The sequence below is a fragment of the Musca autumnalis genome, unplaced genomic scaffold (assembly GCF_047663935.1).
Source record: "Musca autumnalis isolate F117 unplaced genomic scaffold, ASM4766393v1 scaffold_4, whole genome shotgun sequence".
Taxonomy (NCBI): domain Eukaryota; kingdom Metazoa; phylum Arthropoda; class Insecta; order Diptera; family Muscidae; genus Musca; species Musca autumnalis.
In genome coordinates, this window is record NW_027411977.1 from 85,535,550 (window position 1) to 85,548,934 (window position 13,385).

At 40.6% G+C, this 13,385-nt stretch overlaps 1 protein-coding gene across 14 annotated transcripts in view; it reads right to left on the reverse strand.

The window, feature by feature from the left end:
- Positions 1-13,385, reverse strand: part of Spn (protein phosphatase 1 regulatory subunit spinophilin) — a 347,126-nt gene that overhangs the window by 309,996 nt on the left and 23,745 nt on the right. For 11 of the 14 annotated variants that reach the window (XM_073982797.1, XM_073982823.1, XM_073982817.1 and 8 more), the window contains one exon: positions 5,433-5,474. The exons of the other annotated variants lie outside the window; for them this stretch is intronic. The gene's annotated coding sequence lies outside the window, so the exon portion shown is untranslated. The remainder of the gene's footprint in view (positions 1-5,432; positions 5,475-13,385) is intronic. 14 annotated transcript variants of the gene reach the window in all.

The following is a 13,385-nucleotide window of genomic DNA, read 5'->3' on the forward strand; positions in this document are numbered from 1 at the left end:
AAATATATCTTTGGTCTGTTCGTCCTTTTCTTCAGTGGGAGCATGAGCGCAAATAAAGCTGATGTTGAAGAATTTAGCTTTTATTCGAATTGCAGCAAGTCTTTCATTCACTGGGGTGAAGCTGGATACCAGATGTTTTAGTCTCCGACTAACTACGAATCCGCAACCAAACTCATGCTTTACGTCATGGCAGCTATAATACAGTGCGTCGTTGTTGTTGGTGAGGCTGAGGGCTGACGACAAAATTGGAAACATATCCTAGTTCTTGAGCAGCACCAATAGTCCTATAGGCGGCTAAGGCCAGAGAATCCTTGAAACTACACCCATGACCTACATCCATTACATATCACCGATGTTGACATGGATGCGTATCTGACAAACGGAACAGATCCATGGCTGGGGTTATTTACTAACCCGACACGGACCAAAAGAGCTCGGAGTAGGCATTGCGGGATATATTGCTGCTCCCATGATGAAAAAATATAAAAACACATAATTGTTGTTGTGACGGCTCCAGATCGAAAGTTCATCCGAGTCAATGCAGTGCATAGAAACGGTCACCGAATGGTGGATTTTGCTTTTCGCTAACTTCAATCGTGCACTTTCAGAATTCTCTCAAACAGAAGTCACTGTGTCATCACTTCATTCAGCTGTGTAACTATAAATTTCAATTAAAAGTTTTCAAATAAAGTTTGGCAAGCAAAACACGCCAGACAACACACAACAGTATTCAATTACAAAAAGTAATTGAAAATCATAATTTAATTCGAATAGAACTTTATGAAAGAAGTATCAAGAAAAAACAAACTGTAATAAACTTTAGTCTGTTGAGGGAGTATAGAAAAACAATATTGGTAGTTACATGTAATTCTGTTTTATGAAAAAAATTAATTTTTACAGGTGTTATCAACTCTTTCGGTGGGTTTTATTAATTCCGTTAACAAAAAAAAAAAAAAAAAACAATTCTCATTTACCGGCGAAATGAACTGCAAGTGACAGGATTTTTTATTATAGTCAGCAGACAATCACTTGATTGTCGGTCATTCAACTTATTTTGTAAAAGAGGAACAAAAAAAAAGAAAATGAAAAAAAAAAACGCAAGAGTGAATTAACTTATTGTCATATCACAGCTGTAGATGGTTGATGGGTAATAGGCGTTTGGTGGTGGGGTTGTGTAAATTCAGCTGTGTCTGGCCGCAATGAATGGTCTGTCGGTCGGTCGTTCGGTCATCATTATTATTGAGAGTTTCTTTGTCAATAATTTGAATAAAGCATTATAACCATTTTATTGTTGATTTGCATTTGTTGCATTGCGTTGCCCGCCATTCGATTCACCGTCACTGTCATCATCACCATTTATCTACCAGCAGTAATGAATGATGAACATGTAATTTGTTTTTATTTCTTTGGGAAATGAAAAAAACGTATTCAGTATTGTATTAATGAATGAAATTAAGATGAAAATTGCATAGAAATTTCTAAAATCATAAATGAGCTTTTGATGGCTATTTAACACAAAGTTCGAATTTTAACAATAGAATATGAATAATTTGAATTATTCCCGAAAACAAATGTATGAATAAATAAATGGAAGGATGGACTCCGACACAAATGAAAGACGTTGACGACAACTGTCAGGATATGTAACCACCATCATATCGAAAACGAATTCATAGAGTGTATTGGCTGGACGAGATTACAACTTTTATTTTTTTTTAAGAATTTATCAGTCTTTTCATTTCCTTATTCCACTTTTATTGTAAAATAATTTAATTAATCGTGTAAATTAATTGTGTAAATTGGTTGACGTGAGGTATGGAAGATACCAAGGAACGGTCCTGACCGGTTTTAACATGGCACAGCCCAGGATTTATCTTGGTCCCTCTTTCATCTCAAGTGGTCACCTGGGGAACTGCTTTTAACACCCGTTAACGGTGGTGAGCTAACATGTGCCGCTCGTTCACCCATAAGAACGTTAAAAACTTGGGTTTGGGGGTCGGGTTAGTAACCCTCCCCTAGAAAAAACAGTCTACTATGAAAAAAACGAAAGAAAAGAAAAACAAACCCCTCTAAAGTTGACGAACCCCGCCAACGTTTTAAGGACCATGATCTGCGAATCTGCACCTGGAATGTTCGCATTCTTTATATAGAAGGTGCAGTCTTCGCATTGGCAGATGTACTTGAAAAAGGCCGATATTACTGCCATACAGCAAATACGATGGATTGGGAAAGGCGTCACAACAACACCTAAAGGTGACACACTGTATTATAGCTGCCATGACGTAAAGCATGAGTTTGGTTGCGGATTCGTAGTTAGTCGGAGACTAAAACATCTGGTATCCAGCTTCACCCCAGTGAATGAAAGACTTGCTGGAATTCGAATAAAAGCTAAATTCTTCAACATCAGCTTTATTTGCGCTCATGCTCCCACTGAAGAAAGAACGAACAGACCAAAGATATATTTTACGAGCGCTTGGAAGAAACAAATGACCATTGCCCTGCCCATGACATTAACATTATTCTAGGGGATTTTAATGTCAAAATTGGAAAGGAGAATATATTTGGCCCAACAGTCGGGAATTTCTGTCTCCACAGTGAAACATCTGACAATGGTATGAGTCTGATAGACTTTGCAGCTGCAAAAAACATGGTCGTTAGCAGTACCTGATTTAATCACCTCAATATTCATAAGGGCACCTGGCTGTCTCCAGATCAAAGAACGAGTAATCAAATTGATCATGTTGTGATAGATGGAAGATGTTGGCGTGTTGGATGTACATGGTTCCGAGGCGCAAAAATTGATTCGGACCACTATCTTGTTGCCGCAAAGGTACGTACCCGTCTAAAAGTTGCAAATAAAGCACGAACAGACACAACGCGGAAATTGGACATCGATAGGCTGCAAACACAACAGATAGCCACAGCATATTCCACTCAACTAGCCCAATTGCTTAATTAGGGCACTCGTTGTCCCGATAACATAACACAATGGCAAAATATTGCCCATGCAAACAGCCGCAAAATCCATACTTGGATACCAGAGACCTCCACAAAGGAATTCATGGTATGACCAGGAGTGTCGTGCTGCTACCGAAGTGAAAAATGCGGCATATAGGGCTACTTTACAATCAGTAGCAACGCGTAGCGCACGAGAGAGATATCGGGAGAAAAGGAGAGAAGAGAAACGTATTTTCCGCTAGAAAAAGAGAGAAATGGAAAAGCGGGAGTGTGAACAAATCGAGATGTACAGGAACCATAATGAAGTCCGAAAATTCTACCAAAGAGTGACACATCAAACAGATGGCTTTGGTACAGGCACATCCTCCTGTAGCGACTAGCAAGGTAATCTGGTAACAGATACAGATAGCGTGCTCAGGATATGTAAGAAACATTTCTCCAATCTGCTGGTATCCAATAGTAGCGAAGTCGACGAAGATACCACAGATCCAATCCCAGAAGATGGTATTGAATGTATACTACCCGGCCAAGATGAGGTAAAGACAGCAATAAACCGGCTGAAGAATAATAAGGCAGCAGGAGCTGATGTCCTACCAGCCGAGCTTTTTAAAACCGTAGGCGACACGCTGATAAGGTGTATGCATCAGCTAGTTAGCTCCATCTGGCAGGAAGAACGCGTACCCGACGATTGGAACCTGAGCATCCTGTGTCCCGTCCACAAGAAAGGAGATAAGACTGTATGCTCCAACTATAGGGGCATAAGTCTTCTCCCTATTGCATATAAGATAGTGTCAGGGATATTGGTCGAACGACTAAAGCCAATGGTCAACCAAGAGATGCAGATCGACACATTTCACCTTTATGTTGATTATAAAGCAGCATTCGACAGTCCCCTCCGATCAAAGGTATTCCATGCAATGTCTTAATTTGGTATCCCCGCAATCCGGCTTTGTAAGATGACTTTAACTGATACTAGGTCCTCAGTTAAAATTGGAAAGAACCTCTCCGAACAGTTCAGTACCAAAAGAGGTTTCAGACAAAGAGACAGCCTTTCGTGTGACATATTCAACATTTTGCTGAAAAAGGTAATACGAGATGCAAATGTCAAAAGAAATGGCACAATTTACACCAATAGCCACAATTTACTTTCTTATGCTGATGATATAGACATCATGGGACGATCAGTAAAGGAAGTAACTGATACCTTTAGGAAGGTCGAAGCAGAATCTGCGAAAGTGGGTCTGGCGGTGAACGGCGAAAAGACCAAATTGATGGTGTTGACGCGCAAAGCGTCCATAGAGCTCGAACCAACTGTGGAAGTTGGTACCTATAATTTTGAGGTAGTTAAAGATTTCGTCTACCTCGGCAATGCCATAAACACAACAAACAACAGCAGTTGTGAAATAAGAAGAAGAATTGTATTGGCCAACAGATGCTACTATGGTTTAAGTAAGCTATTTAAAAACAAAGCCACATCTCGTCAAATAAAAATAACACTATACAAAACGCTGATACTACCCGTGCTAATGTATGGCTCCGAAGCATAGGTGCAAGCAGATAAGGCAGTGCTTGGTGTGTTTGAGAGAAAAATTCTTCGAATGATATACGGAGCAATCTGCATTGACGGTGAATATCGACGTCGTATGAACCACGAGCTATATCAGCTATACAAAGACATGAATATAGTTAAACGTATCGAGATGCAACGATTGCGTTGGCTAGGCCATATCATAAGAATGAGCGATGATGAACCCGCTAAAAAGGCGTATGAATACATGCCACATGGCGGTGCACGCAGAATCGGCAGGCCTAAGCTTCGATGGAGCATACAAGTGGATGAAGAAATGAAACGGTGCAGTATTCCAGAAAGCGAAGCGGAAACAGAGAGAATTGGAGATCTTTTCTTAGTTCGGTCTATGGAACAAATATTCTGTAATAGGCCAGCTAAATAAGTAAGTGTTTTTAAATTATTTATTTACACACAAACACGATTTATGCAAATATGTAGGCAAATATTATTATGGAAAAATGTTTGTGTTTTAAAATATATATGTTTTTGATTAGTTGTAATCATCTTTACAACCATTCGAAACATATGATCATGAATTTGCGTATTTGAATTCCACTGCCTGGCGAATGAATGGATAACGGGTTATAACAGTTATATGTTTGAATATATGATAACACAATAATATTTTGTACAGAAGAATGACTAACAAATTTTAATAATATTTGGCTTAATTTGCATAAGTTATTGCCCAGACCAAAATTCTTCGATATACATATCAACAATGAAAGTTTACAACGGATATGAAAGGCAATCACCTAAGCATTCTCAAGCTAAGAATAAGAAGCTTAAAATGTTAATCATATGAAATTTGACCCATTTTTCTTTGGTGATGATCATCAAGAAATAATAAAAAATATTGGCACGTATTGACGTGACCAAAAATAAAAAAAAATACACATCTTACCTTCAAATCATATCTTTAAGATCGTGCTCTCGTGTTAGATATCTGGAAGTGAAAAATGAAAAAAAAAAACGTTTGATTAATTTTTATTATATTATTTTTAAAGTAATTAAACTAAATCTCAGGTGTTATTAAATCTCAATTGTTTTTAAATTTTGAAGATGATGTTAAGATTTGGACTATAGTTTCGCATATTGTCACATAACCTTATCAGTAGTGCGATTCTGTAAATAGTTAACGACACAAACAATCGATACTGGATTGAACAACCCAACATCGGAGTTCCCGGCCATCTCCGTATACATATGTTTGTATTTGCATCGTTTTTCTGTGTTGGAGCAGCATATCCCCGAATGCCTGCTACGAATTCTTTTCTTCTGTGCCGGGACTGAGAAAACCCCTGGACCAATATGGAGGATGTGCTCGATTTGTCACATCCGCATCCACCAGACTCAAACTTCGCTTAGATACAATATCAGGGTTTAAAATGCTAACGCCATATTAGCAAAAGCACCGAATATTTGCAACTTTGCCTGCTAAAATTTCTTCCAAATATGTTTAGCAACAATGAACAATGGCAACATGTAGCAACAAATTTAACAAAAATATTGCTAGCGATGCTGATGCTATTTGATATTGCCGGTATAATAAAATAGCATCGGACACGCATACTCATATTTTGCAGCACACATGATAAACACATATCAGAAAAGAGAATAAGCAACATAGTTTCAATGGCTTAGCCAGGTTTTCAGCAAACAATTGTTTTTGACATCAGGGTTACCAGTGTAATGCATTAAAAATCACGATATAATTAATTCCACTTTTTCGTTCAAAGGACATGTGAATTTTTGGTGAAGCAGTTCAATATATTTTTTTTTATTTTTAAGCCATAATAATTAGTATTCTTTAGGTTCTACCATATGATGGAGGCATTTTGACATTAAATGACACCTTTTTTATTACTGCGTTGGCAACTCTAACCACAAAAACACCCTTGGTTGCTGATTTGCTGCGACGATTGGTTAGCCCACTGCTAAATATGTTGCGTGGTTGTCGATTATGACTAACGAAAAAAAGATTAGGCGTAAAAAACGAAATAAGCAAAAATGTACAAAAATAAATATGCGTTAGGTTGCGTATTTAGCCATGTGTATTAATGTTCTGTAGCAGTTGAAGTGTACAGGTAATGCTAATGTTTTTAGATGCTGGCTTTTAAAACCTCTACAATATATATCGGGAATGGGTACATCTCAGGGGTTGCTCTGGGCTCGTCAATGTGAGGGACTACGACAGTGAATCCCGCAGTCCCACAACAGCAGCCGCAGAACTTAGCACCAGTTGTCCATGTAAAATCTCTAAAAATGCATCCTTTTTGCAATTTCATTGCAACGAGCTCAGAGGTAGATCGAAATAGTGGATTTTATGAGTCGAAAGAATATATGCCGCACGATAGGTTGGTGGTTGGTGGAGCTCGACTTATCGAAGGCCTTTGATACTATCAAGCACTCTACGCAGTCTGAGGATATCTGGCAGAAAACCCTCTGGCCAAGTTTGAAACGTGGACACCAGTCGTACGAGGAATTCAGGAACAAGAAATGCAAAACCTGTAGAATTAAACAGGAAGTCCTCCAAGGAGGGGTGATATCTCCGGAACTGTTTAACCTCTACCTCTGCTGTATCCCACCTCCTTCAGATAACATTGAGATTGTAACGTATGCGGAGCATTGTACTATCTTGGCGCCAGGTACCTTACCTGATGTCATTTGTGAAAGGCTATCCGCCTCTTTTCACGTGGCTATCTTTGTACACCACATGGACTGCGAAGGTGGTTGAATGTTATGATAGCCGAATTCGGACCACTAACTACCTCAAGATTCTAGTGGTCACATTCGACAAAATGTTCACGTCATCCGCGCATGCCAAACCTATCTGCAACAAGCTAAGAAGTAGACACAAGGTCGTCAAGTCCTTTATTTGAGGAAGCACTTTGGATGCAGATAAAGAAACATTGTTGATCACATATAACGCGACAGGTTGATCTGCGATAAGCTATGCGGCAGCAGTGTAGTTTGCGAATAAAAATGCAGGGCGACGTAAAAAATATTCAAAACCTGCCTGTCAGAATGCCGTCCGGAAAACTGCAACAGAGTGCCTTCTTATGAACCATCTACATGAGGAGACAAAGATTCTTTCAGTACAGCAACACAATAGCATTCTCTCGTTGCAGTACTTGCTTCGGGAGAGCAATCCTAATGACCATATGGTGGATAGAACTAACCCCCAGGCATGTCAGGAGGGAAATAGAGGTCCAACCTTACAAAAGAGAATTCCTAGATCAGCAAGCCTATCAAGCAGGTTTGAATAGCATTCACTATCGTGTGAAGGCGATCCGCCAAGGAGTACAGCTGAAGAGCTTCAACTGTCACGACAAACCAGAGTAGTTTTGGTTCAACTACGCTCGGGATGGTGTAGCCTTCTAAATTCCTATTGGTTAAGGATTGATGACACCGTAAAAATCATCTCTCGCGCATGCTGCACAGGCCGGCTCGACACACTGCATCTTGCCTGCCAAACCTACTCAATTAATCAAAAGCTGTCGTCAAGATGCACCAATCCCACGGCAGCGGGTACTCTGTACCGGATTGGCCCGGGACCACACAACATCAGCTTTCCGGCCAGCGGCTGCCACCTGATGATTGTATATGTTTCGTTTTTCTGTGCTGGGAGCAGCATATCCCGGAATGTCTGCTCCGGACCAGACCAAGACCAAATTTCCAAGCAAAGGCAACGGGATTAGCAAATGAGCGTGATGAGCTTCGTCGAACCATCCCCGATGACCCCAGAGTCAGGCAGCTGACACTGGAAGTTAACAGGCTGGTCGGCGAACATAAGCGGAACAAGTGGTTAAATCATCTGAAGATTTGCAACATTGGAGCCGGTATAAGTAAATTATGGGCAACGGTTAAGTCACTCTCGAACCCCGAAAGGAGGGATGACAGGACCTCAGTCACGGTTGACGACGTTACGTTAACTGACCCGAAGAGGTGTGCAAGTTACTCGTACTTCAATCGACAGTTTGTCGAGCACCCCGAGAGTGACAGGGCGAAGAGAAGAGTGTTACGTCGCATTAGATCTCTTCCTGCCGAGGATGAACCACCACAGTTCGCAATGGATGATGTTGCGAATGCCATCAGGAACGCTAAATCATCCAAAGCGTTGGGCCCTGACGGAATTTCCATGGTAATGTTGAAACAGCTGGATGAGCCGGGAGTGGAGTATCACACTAAAGTTCTCACTAGCCACCCTTATTGTTCCCAAAGTCTGGAAAATGGGCAGGGCGGTCCCGCTACTGAAGCCAGGCAAGGATGCCAGCAAAGGTGTATCGTAGCAAAGACCCTTGAGGCCTTAGTCCTCCCCAACATTAGAAATAGCTATCAAGTTGCCGATCATCAGCAATAATTCCGTAAGCAGCACAGCACGACAACAGCGCTGCACGCCATCTCAACACATATTTATCGAGGACTCAACCAGGATCGGCCGTGTGATAGAACAGTCATGGTGGCGCTTGACTTATCAAAAGCCTTTGATACTGTCAAGCACTCCACGCTGTTTGAGGACATCGAGCAGACAAGCCTCCAGCCAAGTCTGAAACGTTGGATAATCAACTATATCTGTGGTCGCGAAATATGCAGAAATCCGCCACATCTGTGAGAGACTGAACTCCTATTTAACCGATCTTACCACATTTTCCCGCGCGAGAAATATGCAGATATCCGCCACTAAATCGACGGCCACTCTGTTCACCACATGGACGGCGCAGTATAGACGGGAGTTGAATATCAGGGTCGATGGTAGCAGAATTCCGACCACTGCCCCAAAATTCTAGGGGTCACATTCGACACCACTTTCACGTCGTCCTCGCATGCCACAGCTATCTGCGATAAACAGAAATGTAGGAACAAGGTCCTCAAGTGCATAGCCGGATGCACTGGGGGTGCAGATAAAGAAACCTTGTTCACCACGTATAAAGCGATAGGTCGGTCTGTGGTAAGCTATGAGGCGCCAGTTTGGTCCCCGAATTTATGTGAACGCAGTGGGATAAGATTCAAATTTGTCAGAACGCCGCCCTGAGAACAGCAACAGGGTGCCTCCTCAAATCTACAGTGGGCTATCTACATGAGGAGACAAAGATTCTTCCAGTACGGCAACATAATGAGGTGTTATCGCTGCAGTACTTGCTCGGGTGTTACCGTGAGAGCCATCCCAATCACCATCTGCTGGCTACCGATACACCCAGGCATATCAGGAAGGATATTCATGCTCTAGAGACGGAGGTCCAACAATATTGGAGAGAACCTCTAGTTCAACAGACATATGAGGCAGGTTTGAACAGCATTTACACGGACACACAGTTGCTAAGACCATAAGCAATTATTGTGTGAATGCAGTCATCGGGGTACATCCCCTATATATTGCTGCTGAAGAGCGTCAGCTGCCACGACAAACCAGAGTAGTTTTGGCTCAATTACGCCCGGGATATTGCAGTCGCCTAAATTCCTATTGGGCGGGAATCGATCACATCGTGCAAGACATCTGCCCAGTATGTGGCATGGGCCCGCACGATACTAAGCACCTATTCAACTGCCCCACCAAACCTACTCATCTAACTCCAGTGGATCTGTGGTTACATCCCATCGAAGTAGCCACTTTCCTGGAACTGGAGATAGACCCAGAACCAGATTGAACAGGAGAAAGAACATACAAACATAATAATAAAATACTGTTACAACAACAACAAGATGCACCGATAGAAACAATGTTGCTACCTCGATATTTCAAAATTTCTACAATGAACCTGTATTGAAATTATTATTGTATGAAAGTACTAGGGGAAGTAGAAAAGTTTCGGGCCTAGGCAACACGCAGTGACATTATTTACAGAGACATGCAAAAATCACTTTGCAAAAAAAAGGTATTTACTCGTGAACATTTTATACGGTTTGAGAAATGTAGGACGGTTAATTCTGAGTGTTACACTATAATTTTTTTTTGCCTGAAGTCTCCTCAGAAATTTGAAAAACGAACAAGAGAAGGCGAATCATTCTGCATCATGAGCTGCATGCGAGCTCTCACACACCGATTCAAACCAGCGCCTGTTTTATCGGACAAAACGTGAAATTGATGGGTTATGCGCCGTACAGCCCTGACTGGGGATCCAGTAACTTCATTTGATTCCAGCATATCAAGATAAAAAGGGGTGGTCAACGATTTTTGTTGGCAGAATATGCTGTACAAGCTTTCAGAAACCATATTTTGGAGGGGTCTCAATTAAGCCATTGTAAACAACCCAACACATGGTTGTATGTCAAATTGTCCTAAGTACGTTTAGGATAAAAACTGTCAAACTTTCCAAAAAAATTCAAATGCCGTGCGTTGTCTGGACCAGAAAGTTTTTTAGTGCCCCTCGTAATCACAGGCTATTGTGAGTACCCGTCAAATATAAGCTTTCCAATGGTACCCATTTTGTCCCGGCAGAATTTTCCTAAAAGGATCTGTGGTCCAAATAATTATCCTTATTGCAGGGTTTATCCCAAAAACAGTAAATATCGCGACATCGGACAATATACTTTAAAGATTTTATTATGGCTGGGGATAGGTATCTCGATAAGCTTTCCAATGGTACCCATGTTGTGCCGGCAGATTTGTCCTAAAAGGATCTGTGGTCAAAATAATTATCATTATTGCAGGGTTTATCCCAAAAACCGTAAATATCGCAACATCGGGCAATATTTTTTAAAGATTTTAGTAGCGCAGGGGATAGCTATCTCGATAAGCTTTCAAATGGCACCCATGTTTTCCTGCAGAATTTTCCGTTAAGACCTTAAAAAAGTTTTTTTTTTTTTTACAAAGAAAACCATTTTTGAATAGCTCTGTTAACATTAACAGTGCTCTGCTAACGCGCTGTTACCAAAAGCGTTAACATACCGCTTTGTGTCTCCGCTAGAGTGATTTGTGTCTTCGCTAATTAAATACGGATTTAATGTAAACAGGGCCGCAACGAACACCATCAGTATACATTTCCAAAGGATCTTCGAAGAGACCCTAAACTGCACTTGGACACAAATGTTGTACTTTTGTGGGGGAGATACACTAAGGAGAGGTCCGATATACGCCATTTTAGATGTTAAACTAAATTTGGACCAAATTGGTTGCCCCGTTCAAGAGATATAATTTTAGTGAAATTTTTTTAATATTGAGGGCAAGTACCGGAAGTTGTGGACCTGTATTGCCCATCTTCAAACTGAATCTAAGTTTGGACAAATTTTGGACCAAATCGGTTGATCAGTTCGAGAGTTATTGTGCTATCCAGCGACTACATATGGTTCCATAAGGGTTTGTTACAACTTTCGGGTTGTTTTTTTTCACGAGATATGGACTTGCCCCTGAAAAAAACTTACCGTCGTAATTGAGGCAGCGAATGCAAGTTGCTTCAACAAAAATCAAAGTGATTCGAGAGCAGGTCTCAAAGTGAACTTATCCGAAAACTTGTGTGGGAGGTACACGAAGGTGTGTACAAATATAGACCATATTTGAACCTGATCTATATCTGGTAGATATATTAGGATGTGTCTTTACATGGACCAAATCGGTCACTCTCTTCAAGAGTTATCGTGCGCACAATTTTTTGGAACATTTTTGAACTTTTGTGGGGGATCATGTACCCCCCTGATCGGCCCGATATGGCTTATCTTCGAACTTAAACTAAGTTTGGACAAAATATTACGAAGGACAAATGTTGCACCGAATCGGCAGATCCGTTCTTGAGTTACCTTACGCTCCAACCACTACATACGGTGTTTTTGCACGTTTTTGGCTATTTTCTCAGGAAGTATGGACTTGCTCCTGACTAAACTTGTTCCGTCGGATGGGGGTAGTGTATACAAATTGATAACACAAAAATCAAAGCATTTGAGGGCAGGTTTCTAAAGTGAACTTATCCGAAATGTTGTGTGGGAGGTACCAGGAGAGGTGGATCGTTTGAGTCCATATTGGAATCTCAACTGAGTCTAGTAAAAATATCACGATGTGCAAAGTATGGACCAAATCAGTTACTTTCTTCAAGAGTTATCGTGCGCACAATTTTCCGAACATTTTCGAACTTTTGTGGGCGAGGTACCGGAGGGAGTGGACCGATGTAACCCATCTTCGAACTTAAACTAAGTTTGGACAAAATATTAAGAAAGGCAAATTTTGGACCAAATCGATTGATCCGTTCGAGAGGTATCGTGCGCTACAGCCAGCCAGCCAGACAGACGGACGGACATGGCTAAATCAATCCAAATTGTCTGAAACGGATTTCGTCCAAACATACACGCAGAGAAAAAATATTTTTCGCTTTTGTTGGAACAAAAATATATGTTTTGGTTCCAAAAATGTATTTGTTTTGTTCAAACATTGTAATCCAAATCCAAAAATACCATCTTTTGTTCCAAACATAGAAAACAAAAACAACTTTCGAATTTCCGCAATATTGTTAAAATCGTTAACAATACCAATTGTAGGAACTATCATAATCTAATTTTGTTTACAAAAAGTATTGTCAATACAGAAAACCAGCCCAGAAATTTTTGATTTGAGTGCATATACTTCTCATATACACTTTTCGCATAACTTGGATATAAATGTCGCGTATAATATTGCAATCATTGATGAACACAATACATGGTTTGCTGCATTGGCTGACAACAAAGACAAACAAAAAGCCACAAGAACCCACCACAACATAAGGAATAATTAAACACCATAACAAACATGAAAAGGAAAGAAGAATGAAACAAAACAGAAACAAATAAAAACAAGAGTCTCACAAGTACATACACACAAAAACAAAGGTAAAGGCAGCATGTCATACAAACACACCACAACTCACCAAAATTGTTTTTTCAACACGGC